The sequence below is a fragment of the Ovis canadensis genome, chromosome 18 (assembly GCF_042477335.2).
Source record: "Ovis canadensis isolate MfBH-ARS-UI-01 breed Bighorn chromosome 18, ARS-UI_OviCan_v2, whole genome shotgun sequence".
Lineage (NCBI taxonomy): Eukaryota > Metazoa > Chordata > Mammalia > Artiodactyla > Bovidae > Ovis > Ovis canadensis.
Window position 1 is genome coordinate 29,481,453 of NC_091262.1, and position 23,432 is coordinate 29,504,884.

General features: G+C 44.2%; 1 protein-coding gene across 1 annotated transcript in view; it reads left to right on the forward strand.

The window, feature by feature from the left end:
* Nucleotides 1-23,432, forward strand: part of AGBL1 (AGBL carboxypeptidase 1) — a 692,160-nt gene that overhangs the window by 33,312 nt on the left and 635,416 nt on the right. The gene's annotated exons all lie outside the window — the stretch shown is intronic.

A 23,432-nucleotide genomic window follows, 5' to 3' on the forward strand; every position in this document is an offset into this window, starting at 1 on the left:
TCAAATTTTTCATTCTCCTCTTTCACTTGCATCAAGAGGCTCTTTAGTTCCTCTTCACTTTCTGCCATAAGGGTGGTGTCATCTGCATATCTGAGGTTATTAATATTTCTTCCGGCAATCTTGATTCCACCTCGTGCTTCCTCCAGTCCAGTGTTTCTCATGATGTACTCTGCATATAAGTTAAATATGTCACCCTGTATGCAGGGCGACAATATACAGCCGTGACGTACTCCTTTTCCTATTTGGAACCAGTCTGTTGTTCCATGTCCAGTTCTAACTGTTGCTTCCTGACCTGCATACAGGTTTCTCAAGAAGCAGGTCAATTGGTTTGGTATTTCCATTTCTTTTAGAATTTTCCACAGATTATTGTGATCCACACAGTCGAAGGCTTTGGCATAGTCGATAAAGCAGAAATAGATGTTTTTCTGGAATCCTCTTGCTTTTTGGGTGATCCAGCGGATGTTTGCAATTTGATCTCTGGTTCCTCTGCCTTTTCTAAAACCAGCTTGAACATCTGGAAGTTTACTGTTCTCATATTGCTGAAGTCTGGGTTGAAGAATTTTGAGCATTACTTTACTAGTGTGTGAGATGAGTGCAATTGTGCAGTAGTTTGAACATTCTTTGGCATTACCTTTCTTTGGGATTGGAATGAAAACTGACCTTTTCCAGTCCTGTGGCCACTGCTAAGTTTTCCAAATTTGCTGACATATTGAGTGCAGTGCTTTCCCAGCATCAACTTTTAGGATTTGAAATATCTCAACTGGAATTCCATCACCTCCATTAGCTTTTTTGCTGAGCTCCATGATAGTCTCCAATGTTGTTACCAAGCTGAACTCACATCCCAACATGCTACTAAACTGGGAGATGAGTTGTTGGGGCAAAGACTTTAATTGGAAAGCTAGCAGACTGGGAAGTTGTCAGATGAGTGTCTCAAAAAACCATCTTCCCAGGGATTTTTCCTGGTGGCCCAGTAGTTAGGACTCCATGCTGCCCATGCAAGGGACATGGATTTGGTACCTGACTGGGGAGGCCATGTGCTGTGTGGTGTGGCGCCCCCCTCCCCCTAAAAAACCAAATCATCATCCCTCAGTCTGAATTCAGGCTCCTTTTATGCAAAGGAAGGGGGAGGGTCCACTGCAGCTAACGGCTGAGCAGGACCCCTATTGGCCACTCGCTAACAGGCATGCACCTGCCCCGCCCCTATCACACTGCGAAAAGGGCAGGACAAATTGCGCCACTTTCCGCTCACTCTTCACCGTTGGGTGATGGGTAAACTCCTGGCTGGCTTGGGGGATGAGAAAGAACTGAGGTATTAGTCTTGACTTCTAAAAAATAGCTATTGCTCTCCCAAAATGACACAATGAGGCTATTTTTTGCTTTCCTGAAAATGCCTTTCGTGAAGGATGCTTAAGCCATTCTCTAGGTGGTTACTGCTGATCTCGTGATCCAGGTGAGCCCTATGACGTCACAGCAGGGGACGGGGACTATGAAGATTACAGTGGCATCCACTCTGCCCTTGCCTAGACCTGCCTGTGAAACACACCACCACTAGGTTGTGCTAGAGTATAAACACAGCACTGACGTGCATGTCCTGGTAAATCTTTTCTTCACCGGCTACTTCTTCCGTTAACAAAAAATTCCTTCTGTTCTTAATGGCTCAGGAAATATGTCAGAAACATCATTGTGATCACTTTTGTTTGAAATGAAGGACCTTTGAGTGACTGTGCTGTGATTTTATAAAAACCTGAGGCAGTGAGATGCTCAGAATTATTTATGCTCGTAAGCCTAGATACCACTTGAGTGAATGAATGAATGTGGGCACGCTCAGTCGTGTCCAACTCTTTGCGAACCTTTGGACTGTAGCCCGCCAGGCTCCTCTGTCCATAGGATTTTCCAGGCAAGAATACTGGAGTGGGTTGCCGTTTCTTTCTCCAGGGGATCTCAGTGACCCAGGGATCGAACCCACCTCTCCTGCAGCTCCTACATCGAAGGTGAATTCTTTACCCTCTGAGCCCCCGGGGGGGAGCTAAGATTCCACCTAGCCACTTGCCCACATTGGCGCTCCTCCTCAGTTGCTTACCAGCTGCTCATTTTCTACCTGACTTATCAGTGCTAGAAAGCTCAAGGCTCTAGCTAGGTTCCTCGATGTTCTTTTCTCTGTATACTCACCTAGATTTTCTTCCTTAGTCATATACCAAAATTCTTTCTCTTCCATACAGGACGACCAAACATTCCAGCTTTCTGGAACAGTACTGGTTTATACTTGTTTTCCTCTTATTAGTAAATCCCATCTCTCTCAAAAGCTACCATTTATGTCATCCTACACGTCTCTTGGAGAAGGCAATGGCACCCCACTCCAGTACTCTTGCTTGGAAAATCCCATGGACAGAGGAGCATGGTAGGCTACAGTCCATGGGGTCATGAAGAGTCGGACGTGACTGAGCGACTTCACTTTCACTTTTCACTTTCATGCATTGGAGAAGGAAATGGCAACCCGCTCCAGTGTTCTTGCCTGGAGAATCCCAGGGATGGCGGAGCCTGCTGGGCTGCCATCTATGGGGTTGCACAGAGTCAGACACGACTGAAGCGACTTAGCAGTAGCAGCACACATGTTGAATGTTGAGCTTTAAGCCAACTTTTTCACTCTCCTCTTTCACTTGCATCAAGAGGCTCTTTAGTTCCTCTTCACTTTCTGCCATAAGGGTGGTGTCATTTGCATATCTGAGGTTATTAATATTTCTCCCGGCAACCTTGATTCCAGCTTGTGCTTCCTCCAGCCCAGCGTTTCTCATGATGTACTCTGCATATAAGTTAAATAAGCAGGGTGACAATATACAGCCTTGATGTACTCCTGTTCCTATTTGGAACCAGTCTGTTGTTCCATGTCCAGTTTTAACTGTTGCTTCCTGACCTGCATATAGGTTTCTCAAGAGGCAGGTCAGGTGGTCTGGTATTCCCATCTCTTTCAGAATTTTCCACAGCTTATTGTGATCCACACAGTCAAAGGCTTTGGCATAGTCAATAAAACAGAAATAGATGTTTTTCTGGAACTCTCCTGCTTTTTCAATGATCCAGCAGATATTGGCAATTTGATCTCTGGTTCCTCTGCCTTTAGATGGGAAAACAGTGGAAACAGTGTCAGACTTTATTTTGGGGGGCTCCAAAATCACTGCAGATGGTGATTGCAGCCATGGAATTAAAAGACGCTTACTCCTTGGAAGGACAGTTATCACCAACCTAGACAGCATATTCAGAAATAGAGACACTACTTTGCCAACAAAGGTCCATCTAGTCAAGGCTATGGTTTTTCCAGTGGTCATGTATGGATGTGAGAATTTGACTGTGAAGAAAGATGAGCGCTGAAGAATTGCTGCTTTTGAACTGTGGTGTTGGAGAAGACTCTTGAGAGTCCCTTGGACTGTAAGGAGATCCAACCAGTCCATTCTAAAGGAAATCAGTCCTGTGTGTTCATTGGAAGGACTGATGCTAAAGCTGAAACTCCAATACTTTGGCCACCTCATGTGAAGAGTTGACTCATTGGAAAAGACTCTGATGCTGGGAGGGATTGGGGGCAGGAGGGGAAGGGGATGACAGAGGATGAGATGGCTGTATGGCATCACCAGCTAGATGGACATGGGTTTGAATGAACTCCAGGAATTGGTGATGGACAGGTAGGCCTGGCGTGCTGTGATTCATGGGGTCACAAAGAGTTGGACACGATTGAGCAACTGAACTGAACTGAACTTGAATATCTTTTGGTGGTGGTGATTTAGTCGCTAAGTTGTGTCTGACTCTTGTGACCCCATGGACTGTAGTCCTCCAGGCTCTTCTGTCCATGGGATTTCTGAGGCAAGAATACTGGAGTGGGTTGCCATTTCCTTCTGCAAGAGGTCTTCCTGATTCAGGGATCAAACCCAGGTCTCCTGCATTGTAGGTGGATTCTCTAGTGCTGAGCCAGAATCTCTTATAGGCATCTCCATTACCATGTCTGAAACTAGGCTCTTAAATTTCTATCTAATTCCCATATATTCCCAGTTAATGGAATCAACATCTACCAGTTGTTTAGGCTTGTTATCTAGTACTTTTCACTGATTGTTTAATTTCTCTGATCCAATTAGTCAATAAATTCTGCAGGCTCTCCATTTATAACACATTCCAGACCTACCCAATCCTATCCTCTCTACTTCAATTTGAGTCCATCCACAATCATCTCTTACTTGGATGGATCTTAAAATCCATTCTCCATATGGTAACCAGTCTGGCATCTAAATAAGACCATGTTTTCTTGCCTAAAATCCTCTTGGAAGATGGGAAGTAACTAATTGGGAACAATAATAGAATTTATGATGCCACTAAAACAAGCAGGGAGCCTAGATTTTATTTAGCATCATTGTGCTGGTTTATTTGCCTTTATTCTCTCATCTCATCTCTGTTTCGTGGGTATTATTCTAGTTTATTTCAGCCAAAACAAAGCAAAATAAAACAAGCAAAGTAACGAAAAAGAAAAGTGAGGCTCAGGAAGACAAAAATAACTTGCTGAACATCACACAACTGCTAAGTTAAAGCTGGATTTGAATCTTGGTTCTCTCCAGTGCTGAGCCAGGGATTACCTGTTTGTTTTTTCTAGTCACTTTGTTGGCAACTAGTCATCTTTCTTCCTCTGGCCTCAATAATGCTTTCTGAGAAGTTTTTCTATTACTTGGGCCATTTGCTTGATGATTTATCAACTGCCATCGTTACAGTCTTATTGAAGATTACCCCTTGGTTACTGTATTGATTAAGATTAGGCTATGGATAATAAAAAACTAAAAATCACTGTTTTATCCTATTTCACATTAAAGAAGTCTGAAAGTAAAAAGCAGCCCTAACTGTTATGGGGTTCCATTCTCATCATGGCCCTGACTTTTTTTCTGCCCTACTATTGCAAAGCATGATTACTTTCCTTAAGATCACCCTATGATCGAAAACTGTGGCTGGGAAGCCCTACTAATATTTGCTCTGTTACTAAGGAGGAAGAATAGAAGTCAGCCGTCTCTGCTGTAGTGACTGACTTTGCTTTCTTTTATTCTCAATATTTGGCAAATCGTCCAAATGTATAAAAAATAAAGTGTGGAGTAAAGTTGATTTGGCATCAGATTCACCTGGCTACAATTTTCAGCTTTCCCTGGGACTAACTTTGCTAATTGGGCAAGCTATGCAACTTCTCTAAGTGAGACGTTTTACACAATCGTCTCATGCTTTTGAACTGTGGTGTTGGAGAAGACTCTTGAGAGTCCCTTGGACTGCAAGGAGATCCAACCAGTCCATTCTGAAGGAGCTCAGCCCTGGGATTTCTTTGGAAGGAATGATGCTAAAGCTGAAACTCCAGTACTTTGGCCACCTCATGCGAAGAGTTGACTCATTGGAAAAGACTCTGATGCTGGGAGGAATTGGGGGCAGGAGGAGAAGGGGACGACAGAGGATGAGATGGCTGGATGGCATCACTGGCTCGATGGATATGAATCTGAGTGAACTCCCGGAGTTGGTGACGGACAGGGAGGCCTGGCGTGCTGTGATTCATGGGGTTGCAAAGAGTCAGACACAACTGAGCGACTGAACTGAACTGAACTGAACTGAAAGCCCCCACTATCTCTGTTTTACAGATGAGAACACCAAGACTCAGAATGTGTTAGTGCACATCCAATAATGATCAATAGGCAATGATTAACATTTCACATGGCACAAAAGGTATCCAAAACACTTATTTACCTTGTTTTAACCCGAAGTTTTCCTCTTGACTATCAAATAGGACCCTTCGTCGTTTTCAATTTATTAAGGTTTTCACAGAAAAAAAAAATAAAAAACCCACCTCAAGTTTAATGTGATCAGAGATGATAGGAGAATGTCATTGTTATTGTCCAGTTGCTCAGTTGTGTCTGACTCCTTGCGATCCCATGGACTGCAGCACGCCAGGCTTCCCTATCCTTCACTGTCTCCCACAGTTTGCTCAGACTCACATCCATTGAGCCGATGATGCCATCCAACCATCCCATCCACTGTTGCCCCTTCTCCTCCTGCCCTCAGTCTTTCCCAGCATCAGGGCCTTTCATAGGGCTTTAAAAAAATGTATTTGTTTATTCGACTGCCTTAGGTCTTAGTTGCAGCATGTAGGATCTTTTGTTTCAGCGCACAGACTCTCTACTGCTGCTGCTGCCAAGTCACTTCAGTTGTGTCCGACTCTTTGCGACCCCATAGACGGCAGCCCACCAGGCTCCGCTGTCCCTGGGACTCTCCAGGCAAGAACACTGGAGTAGGTTGCCATTTTCTTCTCCATTGCATGACAGTGAAAAGTGAAAGTGAATTTGCCCAATCACGTCCGACTCCTAGTGACCCCATGGACTGCAGCCTACCAGGCTCCTCCATCCATGGGATCCTCCAGGCAAGAGTTCTGGAGTGGGAAGCCACAGGCTCTGCATACGGGCTCAGTAGTTGCAGTGTGTGGACCTAGTTGTACCGTGGCATATTGGGTCTCAGTTTTCTGACTGGGGATCAAACCTGTGTCTCCTGCTTTGCAAGGATGATTCTTAACCTCTGGACCACAAGGGAAGTCTGTGTCATAGAGCTCTATAAAAATTCGTACGTCTGAAATCCAACTCTAGGGACTTCTGATTCAGTAGGTCTGGATGGGCTTGAGATGTCTGTTGTTTAAAAACAGACATGTTTGATGTGTATCCATGGGTGAGCTTCTGACACAAGAAGAATAGCTTTCTGGAAATGTGCTGCTGGCCTTAATTTGGTATCTTTTTGGATAGAAAAATCTTTGCCTGTTCCAGTGTTTGTGCTGTCATATTAAACAGCCATCTCTAAATTTCTTATCACATTGACATTGTTACCACCGTCCTCAGGAGTGTCAATGCAATCTTTCTTCTCATATTTACCCACAGGAATTCTTTTAGAAGCGGGCTCTCACCTTGTTTGGGGTGGGCTCAGTTCTCTATCTAGGGGTGCTGCTTAGGCTGTATAAGAGCTGCTCTTAACTGAGGTGTTGGGGACCCCCTGTTCATCTTGCCCCTCCCTCTTGTCTTCTTTATGGGGTGAAGTCTGGCAGGGGAGAATGAGAAGAAAGTCTAAACACTCCAGATTGGAAGGTTGGATTTCAAAGAACAAAAATAATATTCGAGGCATCTCTCCCCTCTGTTTATGCTGACAAAAGGCTGTCTTTGTAAGAACTCTGTGGCATCACACACACTGTTGGCCCTCTGCAAATCAGCACCAATGACAACATTATAATTACGTTTCAAAAACAAAGGCAGCGAGAAACTGCATTTTAAGTATCCTTTATTTGGTTGCTCTGGGAGTGTTTGTGTAAATTCAGTGCTAGAGAGCAGGTTCAGAGATTAAAAATACACTCAGGGGAATATCCGAGCAGTCTGATGTGGTTCAGACTCTGTGCTTCCAATGCAGGGGACATGTGTTCAATCCCTGGTCTGGGAACTCAGATTCCACCTGCTGTGCAATGCGGCCAAGAAAATATTTTAAAAAATGTATTCGCTCAAAAAAAAAATCTAGAACCCAGGGCCTTGCTTTCTGTCATATCCATCTTGAACATTAATGGTTTCCTGGAGGCCTAGACATTAAGGAGGGGTGATGAGGTAGGACACGAGAATTCCTCTTCTTTTGGGTTCTGTAATAGCACAATAAACCAAGGACGAGGAAGACTAAAGCTTTTGGGGGAGGGGTGGAGCTAGAAAGCAAATTTGTTCTAATAACCAATGACCGATTTCTCATGTACTCAGAGCGCTAAGCAGCTGTGTAGAAAGGGTCTTCCAGGGTAGGCACAATGGTGTGTGTGCTCAGTCGCTCAGTTGTGTCCAACTCTTTGCAACCCTGTTGACTAGAGCCCGCCAGGGTCCTCTGTCCATGGAACTTCCCAGGCAGGAATACTGGAGTGGGTTGCCATTTCCTCCTCCAGGGGATCTTTCCGAAGGCATAATCATAGCAACCCCCACTTTAGCATCCACTATTTGCAGGCAGGCTTCCAGGTAGTTTATTGCCATGGTTTCTCATTCCCACACGAAGATGCTGCGAGAATACCGTGTCATACTCTGGGAGTCTCTGAGAGGGCACACACAGGGGAGCCGTGCACAGCCAGTAAGTGGCAGGACCGAGATCCAAACCTGTAGGCTCTGAAGTCTTCGCTAGTTGCTCTAGGTGGCATCTCACCTCTGACTTGATGAGGGTTCATTTCTTAAAATTGGAGTATGACTGCTGTATAAAGATGTGTTAGTTTCTGTTGTACAGTGAAGTGAATCAGCCATGCATACATGCTAAGTCACTTCGGTCGTGTCCAACTCTTTGCGTCCCTGTGGGCCATAGTCCGCCAGGCTCCTCTGTCCGTGGGATTCTCCAGGCAAGAATACTGGAGTGGGTTTCCATTTCCTCCTCCAGGGGATCTTCCTGATCCAGGGATCGAACTCTCATCTCTTATGTCTCCTGTATTGGTGGGCGGGTGCTTTACCGCTAGTGCCAGCTGGGAAGCTGGAAACAGCCTTGTGCGTACATACACCCTCTCCCTTCTGGATCTCCCTCCCACCCCAGGCTCCCATCTCACCCCACCCCCACATCCCTCCCCTCTAGGTCATTACAGGGCACTGAGCTGAGCTACCAGTGCCATACAGCAGCTTCCCACTAGCTATCTGTTTAACATGTGGCAGAGTCCGCCTGTCAAAGCAGGAGATGTGGGTTCAATCCCTGGCTCAGGAAGATCCCCTGGAGGAGGAAATGGAAACCCACACCAGTATTCTTGCCTGGAGAATCCCACGGACAGAGGAGCCTGGAGGCCTACAGTCCATGGGGTCGCAAAAGAGTCAGCCAGGACTTCGAGGCCGCACAGCAACAGCAACACTTCAGTTCACTCTTCCTTCCTGTGATGGGTGGGTCTCTCCTGGCTCTTTCCTGCTGACTCTCCTCACATACTGCCAGGAGTTCTGGAGTTTAACACGAAAAAGTCATGACACCAGAGAGAGATACCAGCTTTGACAGCCCAGAAAAACAGATTGACTGGTCCAGCTGAGCCAGCAGGAAGGTTACGTTGTATAAATATATGGCTGAATCCACAGTGGCCAGGGGTTAGGAATCCCACGGAAAATTGGAATAGGGTAGAGGAGGCCTGTGAGGACTGTGGCATGTGTGAGCATGTATATTTGAGTGCACAGTGCGTGGGTGTCTGTATGTAGAAGCTGGGCAGACAAGAGATGCAGGCAGAGGTGCATCCGGACAGGCTGCAGGGGTCTTCTGATTGTGCGGATCCTGGAAGGGGCAGAAGTTTGCCGCATGACCACCTTTTGGAAGGATTTTTTCTTTTTTTTGATGTGAGCATTTTATAAAACTTTATTGAATTAGTTACAATATTGCTTCTGTTTCACGTTTTGGTTTTTCGGCCACCAGGCATGTGGGCTCTTCCTTCCCCAACCAGGGATGGAACACACACCCCCTACATTGGAAGGTGAAGTCTTAACCATTGTGGGGGAAGCCCCTCACAATACCACTTTTAATCCTCTCACCAAGGCTGGCTCCCCACAAGAGATAAGAGAGTAAGGGTTTTGGCAATAGTTGAAGGAAAGCCACGGAAGAGAAGAGTTTGTTCATGACCTGTTCTCAGCATCAATTCTGAACATCCTCTAACTGTTGAAAAACCAAAGCCTACTTTTGCGCATCATCGTTTACCTTCCCTCGTGTATCGTTGGAACTCTAGTACAAGTTCCAGTGTCCTTTTGCCCTTCATATGATAAATGAACGTTCATATGATAAGTGTCCATTCGTATGATAAATGAACTCCATTTTGATCTCAGCAAGACAGCAGTGAGCAGTGGTGTGAAGTGAGATCTTAATTCCCTGCCCAGGAATTGAACCTAGGTAGCCTGGCTGAGAACCAGGAATCCTAGCCACCAGACCAGCAAGGGCTAGAGGCTAGAAGCTATTTTTCCCTGGATCATTGTCCCCAGTGAAAATGCATTTCTCACGGAGGCAGAAACTGTAAATGCAGGTACAAGGTTTATTATTAGGGGCAGAGCCCAACAACAAGTGGGACAGCACACAGAGAAATGGTTTCATTAGCGGAGGTAGAAGCAAGGCAGAGACTCACACCCAGAATAAAAGGCTGCGGGTGTCCTCCTAGTGAGGAGGAGAATAGTGAAGAGGTGCTTAAGTCATTTATGTAGATCAGTCCTTCTGGTTCTTTGCCTTCTTTCAGGCCAACTACCTGCTTGCTTTTTCCACAACCGACCTACCCTGGGACCCTCCCCTGGGTGTGCACACTCCCCTCAGCCAACATGGGTCTGGAAGTGAAGGCTTCTGGGAGGAGCAAGACTCATTATGGCCTGGTGTTATCCCTTGACTTTTGACCCACAAGGAGCCTTTCTGTGCCTGTGTAGTGTCTCCTTTGTCCCAAAAGGGGGAAACGGAGATCCCTTAATCTTTTACTCAAACAGGGTTTTACCCCACTTTGTCCCTGCTATGACTGACTGTTACCTTAAGGTGTTCACAAGAGACAAATACTGGCTGTTTACCCTGTTTGTGTTGTTACTTCCATTTCGGAGGGCAAACAGGAGGCTGATTGTAAATGTCTTAACTGGAGCCCACGTATCTCTTGTCTCAGAAAATGCTAACATTTGTAAATATCCAGCCCGAAGCCCATTTCTTCACGGCCTGTGAAATACAAACAGGAGGCCAGCTGTAAATGTCTAACTTGGAGCCCATCTATCTTCTACATCAATTGGCTTCAAGGCAAAGTTCTAGCATCATCTCCCTAAATTCTTCTCTGTAACAGCCTCTGTTACTCCTAAAGTTAAGCTAAGTGATGTTTCCATACTACTTAGTGGCCTAAGTATTATGGGCTTAAGTCTTCAGAAAGCAGCAGGAAAAAGCCAATTTTCACCCCAAGTTGGATCTGTTTCTTTGACTTTAACCTTTGCTTTCGGTTGTTCTTTGTTATTTTAGTCTACACAAAAGAAAAAAAAGTACACTGGTGTGGAATATTTTGAAAACAAATTTAATCATTCCTTTTAAGTAGAGATTCGGGAGACATATAAATTTGTCAGTCACAAAGAAATACCCCCAGTCTAAGGATTTGTTGTTTTTCAGTCACTAATTTGTGTCTGACTCTTTGTGACCCCTTGGACTATATATAGCCTGTCAGGCTCCACTGTCTGTGGGATTTCCCAGGGAAGAATACTGGAGTGGGTTGTCATTTCCTTCTCCAGGGGATCTTCCTGACTCAGGGATCAAACCTGCATCTCCCTGCATTGACAGGTGGGTTCTTTACCACTGAGTCAGCAGGAAAGCCTGACCCTAAGGATGACCTTCTTTAGAATTAGAATTTCAAACAGTGGTGTAAGCTGCTTTGGGAGATGCTGGATTCCTTATCTTTGGATGTATTAAAAAACAAAAAAAAAAAGATGAGGAAATTTCTCATTTGTGTGTTGTATGGGTTATTTTGGGCTTCCCACATGGTACTAATGGTAAAGAGGCTGCCTGCCAATGGAGGAGACTTTAGAGATGCAGGTTTGATCCCTGGGTTGGGAAGATCGCTGGAGGAGGGCATGGCAACCTATTCCAGTATTCTTACCAGGAGAATCCCCATGGACAGAGGAGCCTGGTGGGCTATTGCCCATAGGGTCGTGAAGAGTCAGACCCGACTGAAGAGACTTAGCACAGCACAGCACATAGGCTGTTTCATGGATTTGACAATAGTCAGATTAGAGAGCTTTTGAAGTCTGAGATTCTAATCTGATGGTAGAATTCTCATGGATTTCAGGGGGAACCCACTTTTCTAAAAGCATCTGCTATGTTGAAAGCCAGAATGCACTTTTCTGCATCCCTGTTTCAGCCAGCCTAAACCTCAAAGGCAGCCTTTCAGAGGTTAATCTTTGAATACATTGTTAGGCTTGCTTACACTTTTCAGGTTGACAGATGAGTTTTCGTTCCACAATGTATCCAGCGATGCCTAATGTAATCACTGCACAATCAGCATTAAATTAGTTATAGGATGAAATGAAACAAATTTGGCTTTTTAAAAAGGGGGATTTTCCTACAAGGTCTAACTTGAGAGAAAGAAAGCCAGAGACCATTTCAACTCAAAAAGCAATTTACTTACAAAAGGAAGTAGGAAAATTGCAGCCAATCGTACCTAATTACTGGACACATTTGTGCTTGAATGCGAGCTGTCTCTCCAAGGAATGGTCTCTGAGTTCCTTACACTTCTCTCAGCAGCCAGAATCCACTGCTGATGGCAAAACAGTCATTGGAGCAACACGATCTTGCCCATTTCCTGACATGGTCGAAGGAGGTGCTGACCGAGTGCTGTAGAAAGTCTTGATCTAAGTGAAGTAATGGGCCTGTGATGATGAAAAATAGGATGGGACAGAATGTAGATATTCCCATGAAAGCTGAATGCATTGAATGGATTTCTCCCTCAAGGTCAAGGATTCAGTTTTTGTAGATACTACCCCTTCCAGGAAATGGAGCTTAATTTTACCCTCTCAGCTTGTGTAGGTTAGACAGTGACTTGCTTTTCCAAAAGGTAGTTAGAAAGGGAACCTTAGTAACTTCTGATTGGAGAAAACTGACAAGTGTCAGTTTATCCAAGTGTTGAATCATGTGGTTATCATACACCTCTGATAGATGATGGGAAGGGCAGTTCCCCTCTGAAGACTCATAAACCCGGCTAATGAAGGGGAGAAAAATGGAACAAACCCAGCCTGGGGGCTGAAGAATTGATGCTTTCAAATTGTGGTTCTGAAGAAGATTCTTGAGAGTCTTTTGGACTGTAAGGAGCTCAAAACAGTCAATCTTAAAGGAAATCAACACTGAATGTTCATTGGAAGGACTGATGCTGAAGTTGAAGCTCCAATACTTTGGCCACTTGCTGCGAAGAACGGACCCATTGGAGAAGACCCCAGTGCTGGGAAAGATTTGAAGACGGGAGGAGAAGGAGGCGACAGAGGATGATCTAGTTGGATGGCATCACCGACTCAATGGACATGAGCTTGAGCAAACTCCAGGAGATAGTAAAGGGCAGAGGAGCCTGGTGTCCTGCAGTCCATGGAGTCCCAGAGAGTCAGACACAACTTAGTGACTGAAAAACAACAAAAGATTGGGGGCCATTCTAGAGGACAGCCTTTCAGTACTTCTCAAAACTGTCAAGGTCATGGGGAAAAAAAGGAAAGTTTGAGAGACTGTCACAGACCAAAAGAGGATGGAGAAATGACGACTAAATGCAAGTGATAACCTAGTTAGGGACTTGGCACAGCATGAAGACATTGGTATAAAAATGGGCCAAGTCCAAGAAGATCTAGAGGCTAGTTGATAATGTACCAATGCCAGTGTCTTAGTTTTGACAAATGTGCCACATTATTATACGATGTCAGCAATGGGCAAAGAAGGTGACAGGTATCTCTGCAACTTTTCTGCCAATCAAAATTATTCTAGGGGGACTTCCCTGGCAGTCTAATGGTTAAGACTGTGCTTCCAATGCTAGGGGCGCAGGTTCAATCCCTGGTCAGGGAACTAAGATATCCAGATGCCCTGTGTTATGGCCAAAACATAAAAAGAAAAAAACCCAAAACAAAAAACCTCAAAATTATTCTAAATTTAACAGGTTTATGAAAAATTTTCAAGGATTTTATTCTCTGTGAAGATTTCGCTTCCATTTCATTAGTGGACTTCGTCCATGCCTTTGATACTGGCTCATCAGATTGTTTTCAGGAAATCAATGTATTCCTCACAAAGGATGTCTGCATTTCTAATCCTATGGCTCAAACACCAGACTTCTGAAATGAATTTCTTATGAGTAAAAGATTAGACTGATCATTCAGCATCTAATGCTTGACAATTGACCATGGAAACTCTGAAAATCGCGCAGAAGAAGGTCATTAATGCTTAATCTAATTATATATAAACTTAAAACAGTCTATAATGACAAGACACAGTTATAACTACCCTTGGTAAATGGGCATAAAACTGGTTGATGTTCAAATGATAGACTTTATTTTATAGAGACTAAAAGAGACTTTGGAACTAATTTGATCAAACATCCCTCCAAAGTGCAATGATCCCTTTATATAAACTGATTGATTGAAGACTCCTTGATTTTGCTTATCCAGTGAATTCATGTCTTCCTGATGGGAGAGAAAAAAAAAACTTTGATTTTTAATCATGGCAAATCTGGTGCTTTATTTGCACAATTGGATGACTTCCTTCAAGAAGATTAAAGCCAAAACTTGAGACAGAGTTAGAAATAATTCATCAGGTTTTAAGAAGAGATTTCCACCTTGAAATTGCGATAGTCATGGCTAACCAAAATAAATGTTGCTTCTATTTAGAAAGAACTTCTTACCTCCTCAGTGTACATCTCTATCATTTCTCTTTTTAGCAGATGTATTGATTTATTGGTAGCTGGCTGTGCTGGGTCTGTGTTGCTGCACGCAGGCTTTCTCTAGCTGCAGAGAGTGGGGCTGCTCTCTAGCTGCGGAGCACGGGCTTCTCGCCGTGTTGGCTTCTCCTGTCGTGGAGCATGGGCTCTGGGTGTGCGGGCTTCAGTAGTTGCGGTCTGTGGTCTCGGTAACTGGGGCTCAAGGGCTCTAGAGCACAGGCTCAGTAGCTGTGGCACATGGGCTGAGTTACTCCAGGGCTTGTGGGATCTTCCCGGACCGGGGATCGAACTCATGTTGCTTGCATTGGCAGGTGGATTCCTAACTACTGGACCACCAGAGAAGCCCCCATTTTATTTTCATAATGAAAATTTCCACAATTACCTTTTCTCCCCTTCTCACACACTTTTCCCAGAACTCCTGTTAGTCATTCTCATATATTGAATTCAGTATGGACGTGGACAAAATGTCAGTATTTTTGTGTCATTTTGGGCTTGTTTTGCAGTTGGGTTGAGAACTCCTGCACTGGTGGCATCCTTGAATCCTCCTCATCCATGGCTTAATGTATTAATGTATACCCAATAAATTGAATAAACAATTGAATGGATGGATGGAAGGACAGATAAATGGAGATTTTTTTTCTAGTTACTGCTTATGTAGGAAGTCATGTCTCTCTGTGACTGTACTTCTTGGTGACTTTCAAGCAGTAATTTTCCTTTCATTTCTCTTCAACCTATAGCTTCATTTAGTAATGTGTCAAAGAGAAATTCCTACTGGTGGGAAATGAACCTTCTCTGGAAGGCAGGAAGATGCCACTTCATCTCTGTGAAACTGTACCAGCTTTGTCTCTCAGATTCCTTGAAAGGATGCAGTCAAAAGCAACTTCCATCATCACGATATTTGGTAATTCAACATAAAGCTGAGTTCGAGAAAGGCGAATTGAAACAAATGTGCCCTCCTTAAGAGGGAGCATTTAGCTAAGAGCTTGCTGAGTATCTCCTTAGTTCTTGGAATTCAGCCCTGGCAATTACAAGAGGGTTGCCTGATGTCCTCTTTGTGGTTTATGTGATTCTACACAGCTGCAGACACTTTTCTGGACTATTAAAATTGTGACTTAACTGACTACTTGCCAAATATTCAGGGCCTGTTTGCTGAATCTTTTGATAGACCATTTTTCTCCCACTGGCCTTTTACAGTCTCTGACCCTTGAAGTCTTGAAGGTGGAACCATCACCTCTACCCTTTGTAGCTCTTTTTAAAATTATCTTTCCCACTTATTTAACCTCTCAACTCTCATCAGTTTTTATAACCCAGCCTGCTAACATTGTTTTTCCAGAATCTTCTGGTTGCTTGGACATGAATGTGAAAAAAATAAGATGTCAGTTTGTATCAATATCTTCATCTCACCTTACCTCTGACCTGCTCCCTTGACTTCATGAAATGTAAGTGAGGTTCATGAGGTTTGAGTGCTTGAAGAATCTCTTGCGAAATTATGAATAACCGAGAGGCGCGTCCTCCAAGTGGGCACCGTGTCCCCGGTAGAGTTCTCGGGTGACGTCAGTGCATCTTAATAACTTCAGTGTGATTTCACATTTCTAAAGAGGCCTCCAAGATATTCCACAAATAGATGGGAGAGTCTGTGTGAATTTAATCATGTGTTAAGGAGAAATTTCTATTGGTAGGGAATGAACCATCTCTGGGAGAATGGTTTGCAACATACTGTCACTGACACATGTTACCTAATGATTACATTTTGAACCTCTTCACTCACCAAAGAGATCAACAAGATCTGTGATAGAGATACAGATGAAAAATACATTATTAACTAAGTGATCTTTAAAGTGAAAGTGAAGGTCACTTAGTTGTGTCTGACTCTTTGTGACTCCATGGACTGGAATTCTCTAGGCCAGAATGCTAGAGTGGGTAGCCTTCCCTTCTCCAGGGGATCTTCCCAACCCAGGGATCGGGCCCAGGTCTCCCACATTGCAGGCGAATTCTTTACCAGGTGAGCCACAAAGGAAGCCCAAGAATACTGGAGTGGGTAGCCTATCCCTTCGCCAGCAGGTCTTCCTGACCCAGGAAGTGAACCAGAGTCTCCTGCATTGCAGGCGGATTCTTTACCAACTGAGCTATGAGGGAAACCTAAGTAGTCTTTGGGTGTCCTGAAAATGAAGCTATAGAATATTTGGAAAGATAAATAGGATTACTGATTTATTTCAAAACTGCTTTTTGTTGAGTAGTTGCATTGGGGTGAGGGGGGTACTTCCCAGGTAGCATGGTGGTAGAGAATCCCCCTGCCAACAGAGCAGACCCAGCTTTGACCCCTGGGTTGGGAAGATCACCTGGGGAAGAAAACGGCAACCCAATCCAGTATTCTTGCCTGGAAAATTCCATGGACCAGGGAGCCTGGCAGGCTATAGTCCATGGAGTTGTGAGGAGTCAGACACTACTGAGCACACACACATTTGTGGCTATAATTAATATAACAAATCTTGAAACAAACTCCATTGCAGCTGCCCACATAGCACTGAGATTCCTGGATATATTTGGTTGGAAGCATTTTGCTTTGAAGATGAGAATGACTAGAATGGAAACCACAGTTGAGGTTCCTCAGAGGTGTTTGGCCTGGGGCAGCTGGTCCAACAGGCTCATCATGATGTGGCTTGAAATCCTTCTGAGAAGTGCCTCCTGTGATGAAGAGGGTATGCTATTTAGATAGGATGAGTAATCGCTTTTCATAGAAAGTTAAAGCTGAGTATTGACAGGCATTTTCTGAGGTGCTCACCAGCACTCTGGCCTCCAAATAAGGAAACAACTACTGGAATTCTTTTTAAAAAAATATATTTATTAGTTTATTTGGCTGCATTGAGTCTTAGTTGTGGCATGTGGGATGTTCGCTGTGTCATGCAGGATCTTTCCTTGCTACTCAGGGACTCTTTAGTTATGATACATGGGCTTAGTTGCCTCTCGGCATGTGGGGTCTTAATTCCCTGATCAGGGATTGAACCCAAGTTCCCTGCCTTGCAGGGCGGAGTCTTAATTACTGGACCACCAGTGAAATCCCTACTGGAATTCTTAATGTTCAGCCTTTGGTATTTTTGCTTTTAGCTGTTGATGACTATTTTCTATGTTGTAACTCACCCAGAAGTGTAAGGACTTTGTGATTTCAACTTTGGTCATAGGTTATTTGATATACTGACTCCTTTTTGTTGTTACTGTTTCTATTTTTTCTTATAAAAAATGTGCTTATCATTGAGTTTGACCTTTTGGTTCTTTGTGAAAGGTGTATTGGAAACCAGAGTCAACCTTTCTTGAGTGGGGTGGGTCCTCACACAGGAAGTAAGAATTGGAAAATTGCCTTTGATGCAGGATGGAATATCCAGTGTCTCCTGATCTTGCTTATTTTGGTCTATAGTTAGCAAGTTTAGACAGAGTGGAGGGAAAGATGGCGTCCACTAGCAGGAGGCCAGCCAAGGGCATGATGGGAGATCATACCTGTTGGGAAACCATAGAGGAGGATGAGGAGACTGCACTGTGCCAGAGCCCAGCTAGCCATCTACCAAATCTACTTCCTCTTCCTTTAATACAACTGCTGGAGTTGTGTGCACAGTTTAGGTCCTGATTCTGGAATATGCTATCCTAGCAGCTTGGGAGGGAGGTGAATACCCATGAGCAGGAGAATTACTCTTAGAGTTGCAGTTGCCCCTCTCCACGTGATGGTCCCCAACCCCTCCTTACAAGCTGAACTTACAGATTTGTGCCTTACTTTTATTAATGGGGGCAGGGTGTTTTTATATAATTTATGCTAATTCATCCATATACCTTTTTCTTATCTCTTTAAGCCAAAGAGTTCATCTACTAGAGATGAGGAAGCAATTTATACTTATACAGCAGAATGAAAGGAGTACTAATTTTACTCTTACAAAACTTTAGTTAAGCAAACTTTTCATAGACTGAGGGAGCTATGAGAGCTGAGACCTTATTGGCCTCCCTGGCATGTTTACAACCCAGTACATGTCTTCTGATTATGTTAGTTTGCTGCTTTGAGCCAACCATGGGCAAATCAGGAAAAATATTGGAAATAAAGAAGAAATCTTACTTTTTACCTATTAGAATGTACTAGGTGTTCTCTTTCAGTATAACAGAATCAACCATTTTACACAGAGGATAATTATTAATCATTCAAAAATAGATGTAATGTCCCATGTGAGAGCAAAGCCATGCCTTTGTTTTAATTCTTGGTTGATTGTCTTAGTTTCCAGCAGGTGAGTAGCTGGTGGCATCCACTATAGAATGAAATCTGCTAAATTCAACTAGCTTGCAATTTAACCAAGTGTGTGTACGTGTGTGTTGATTGATCTTACCTGTGATCCAGAACGCTAGTGCTGGCTGTGAATGCAAGAAGAAAGCAGATAGCTGTCTGGGAGAAGTAATTTGTGGGGTGACCAAAAGGATCCAGGACCCTATGTATCTTGGTGACTTGGCTTTTCACTGATCCTTGAAACAAGAAAAGCTTTATTTCTTTGGTTTATGTTATTCTCGTTAGATATACTGGGAGGGATATTGTGTTACATAGGACTTAGCCACTAATTCATTAGTAGAGTGGTTCTTGACCAGGGCCAGTTTTGAATTTGGCAGTGTTGTTCAGTTTTCACGACTAGGAGGAGGGGGAGTTGGGTGGGCTACTCACTGGCATCCAGTGGGTACAAACCAGGGATGCTGCTGAACATCCGATGATGCACTTTTAAGAAAGTTTACAATTGGGCCCTGTACCGTCCCACATCCTCCGTAGCTCCTCTTGAACAACTTTTGTCCATAATTATTAAAGTATTCATATTTTTATGATTATTAAAATTGAATATTTAAATTAAAAATTTTTTTCTTTTCTCAATTATTCAACTTTCAGTTCTTAAAGCTGAGTAAGTGACATCACCATTCCTTGCTGTGGCACAGGTTATAAACTTAAATGGAGTTTACCTGCACCACCGAATGTTTCAACTTTAAAAAAGTAAAAGGAGAGTACAAGTGACTGTTTAGTTCTAGAAATTTGTGCGACGTGTTCGTAACAACAGCTGTGGTTGCCAGAAAGTGTGTCCTTTATGCTTCTCTGGTCGCAGCGAGCGGCGGCTCCTCTTCTTTGCAGTGAGAGGGCTTCTTATTGCGGTGATTTCCCTTGTTGTGGAGCACGGGCTCTGGGGCACATGGGCTCAGTGGTTGTGGCACATGGCCTCAGTTGCTTCTGTGAGCCGTGTGTCACACTGGGATTCGTGACCTCTAGAGGGGAGGATTTCCATCTGGGGTCAGAGATGAGGCTTGACTACTTGGAGCTTTTTGTGCAGCCAAGTTTTGTTAAATTATAATAGAGCTAGGGAAAGCTTTTTGACATAGACATCAGAAGGGGACAGAAAGAGTGCCCCCTTGCTGCAATGAGTTTAACAGACAAATTTTTAATATATATACTCTAAATGAAGACAGATTGAACTTTTGAGCTGGTAGGGTAGAAGGCAACTCTGCCAACAGGGCAGTTAAAGCCCCCACTTTAGTGCACATTCCCACTGTCCCATTTGCACGCATGGCACATTAACAGGACCTGGTCAAGGCTGTGGTTTTTCCGGTGGTCATGTATGGATGTGAGAGTTGGACTGTGAAGAAGGCTGAGCACCGAAGAATTGATGCTTTTGAACTGTGGTGTTGGAGAAGACTCTTGAGAGTCCCTTGGACTGTAGGGAGATCCAACCAGTCCATTCTGAAGGAGATCAGCCCTGGGTGTTCTCTGGAAGGAATTATCCTAAAGCTGAAACTCCAGTACTTTGGCCCCCTCATGTGAAGAGTTAACTCATTGGAAAAGACTCTGATGCTGGGAGGTGTTGGGGGCAGGAGGAGAAGGGGACGACCGAGGATGAGATGGCTGGATGGCATCATGGACTCGATGGATGTGAGTTTGAGTGAACTCCAGGAGATGGTGATGGACAGGGAGGCCTGGCGTGCTGTGATTCATGGGGTCGCAAAGAGTCGGACACGACTGAGTGACTGAACTGAACTAAACTGAACTGAAAAGTAAATGAGAGTTCTCTGGTGGCTGAGTGGTGAGCAGTCTGCCTGCCAGTGCAGCAGACACAGGTTTGATCCCTGGTCTGGGGAAATTCCACGTGCCGAGAAGTGAGAGGGTAACAGGTGGGAAGGCCAGACACCCCCAGGCGGCAGGAGGAGATAAACTGCAATTGGCCGAGTTTGTGTTTTTTTCCCTTTACTGTTGATGGAACCAGTTCTGCCTCCAACTAACTTTTTTCTTTTCTCAAACGTTGGGCTAATAATGGATCAACAAACCAGTATTTGTGTCAATTGTTTTATGGCCAGGGATGACACACCTTGTGCCATCCTATCTCAGAAATGCATACTGTGGGAGAGGGGTCTGGTGAAACTCCCTCAGCCTTGAGGTGTCTCTTTTATCTGTTTTCATTTAGAGTATATACATTAAAAATTTGTCTGTTAAACAGCCTGACTCTGATTTAGCCTCTTCAGGTACTCTTGAGCTGTGCAGCAATGGTTCTCTCTGTAAATGCTATGTATTTTGAGAATACACAAAAAATTATGCTGTGTACAGGATAATGTTTCCTACCAATTAGATGTCCGTTTATTACTGTGTTTGTTAAAAACTCTTTATCTCTTGTTGTTATGAAACCCACTTAAAACTGAAAAAAAAGGGGGCTTCCCTGGTGGCTCAGTGTTAAAGAATCTACCTGCCAATGCAGGGGACATGGGTTTGATCCCTGGTCCAGGGAGATCCCACATGCCAAGAGATGGCTAAACCCATGCACCACAGCTATTGAACCCGTGCACCCTGGAGCCCATGCTGTGCAGCAAGAGAAACCACCGCCTTAAGAAGCCTGCACACCGCAACTAGAGAGGAGTCCCCACCTGCTGCAACTAGAGAAAGCCCACGTACAGCAACAAAGACCCAGAGCAGCCGTAGATACATAAATAAATCTAAAAAAAAATCCTACAGCATAAGTCGGCACTCCATCTTCACCTCAACAAATAATTATCTGGCCCCAAGTATCAATAGTTTCGAGTTTGAGAAACCTGACCTTAGTGTAAGCTAATTCATTGGCAAATCCTTTAGAGAAGATAGTTGGCAGAGTGGAAGGTTTTGAGGCAGAATGGGCAGAGTGTACATTAAAAGAAAAGTGTGAAAATGGGAGGTAATGTTGGGATTCATCATCACCCAGATGTCGGCATCTGTGAACCGAGAGGGAAAGAATCTCTCCCTGGGAAAAATGCCAAATGTAAGAGATTTTTTTTTTTTTTAAATGGCAGAGTGCTGTCTTAAGTTCACAAAGGTGAGGAGAGGTCTTGGGAGGGAGGGCACACACAGGAGTGGCAAGAGCAGGGATCCTGGACCTGAAGTTAATACTGGCCTCTTTCTAGATTATTCTGGACCTGGAGGGATGTCTCTGAGAGTGCATCATGCACTGCTTGAGGCCTCCCAGGGCATATCTGTCCTCTGAGACCCTTGAGCGTGCTTCCAGAGAATGAACAGATGCCATCTCTCGCTCTCTCATCTCTCATTTTCAGTCCGATCCACGTATAAGCAGCCACTCTTGGCCCACAGCACCAAAACTGGAAAGTTTACCTGTTAGCCTGAAGATCTTCTCTTTGGCCCAGTCTGACATCATTGAATGCCACAGGGTCATAATGTTGGGAGGGAGGGACCTGAGAAGTCACTTCCTCTTGTTCTCTTAGTTGAAGGATGAGGAAAGCAAGTAAAGGCCAGAGAAGGTAAACAATGTCTCTAATGTCTTAGAGGAAGAGTTGGGTGAGAAGTAGCTCTACTGTCTCCACGTCTGACGTTTTCTGTGCTGTCACGTGGTCTCTCACAAAAACCAATGAGATCTTGTAAAATCTTGGTGATATTTCACAGTTTAAAAGGTCTAGGTCCTTCTCATTTTCTTTTACTGTCATGCATTCCAAATCCTGGCTTTTAGAAATCAAACTTTCATCGCATTTTTTAATTGATCTACTTTTCAGATGGGTTTATGTTTCAGTTACTATTACTGCATAACGAATGATCCCAATATCAGTGGCTTGAAGCAAACATTTCATTTTTCTCACAGTTTGGAAGGGACTCGGCAGGGTAGTTCTTGCTTGGTGTCTATTGTGTGTTGTATTGGAAGCTGTCTGGGGATGCAATTATCTGAAGGTTCAACTGATCTAGATAGCCAAGATTTCTTGCTGCTACAGGCCACAGCTGATGCTGAGTGATCCCTATGAAGCTGTTTAAATTGGGGCTGTCTATCACAGCTTCCCTGGTGGCCCAGTTGTAAAGAATCCATCTGCCAATGCAAGAGACACAGGGGTTTGATCCCTGGATTGGGAAGATTCCTCTGGGGAACAAAATGACAACCGACTCCTTTATTCTTGCCAGGGAAATCCCATGGACAGAGGAAACTGATGGGCTACAGTCCATGGGGTTGCAAAGGGTCAGACACAATTTGGTGACTAAATAACAACAACAACAATGGGAGGTGGATCATTCCATGTAGTGTGGGCATCCTTACATCATGGCTGCTTTAGGGGATTCAGTGCTTGCACATGGTGGGTGAGGGCTCCAGATGCCAAGATCCCAGTGACCTAAGTAGTATTTCATCACTTTTTATGGCTTAGCCTTGGAAGTTAAGCAGTGTCACTTCTGCTACAATCTACTTGGTAATAAGGGAGTCACTTGGCCAAGATTCAAGAATATGGGCCATAGATTCTACTTGTTAGTCTTTCTCTCTCTTTAGTTGCTAAGTTGCATATAACTCTTGTGACCCCCATTGACTGTAGCCTGCCAGGCGCCTCTGTCCATGGGATTCTCCAGGCAAGAATACTGGAGTGGGTTGCCATTTCCTTCTCCAGGGGATCTTCCTGACCCAGGGGTTGAACCTGGGTCTCCTGCATTGCAGGCAGATGCTTTACCAACTGAGCTATGAGGGAAGCCCACCTCTTGGTCGTAGGTGTGATAAACCACTTACAGCATGTTTTA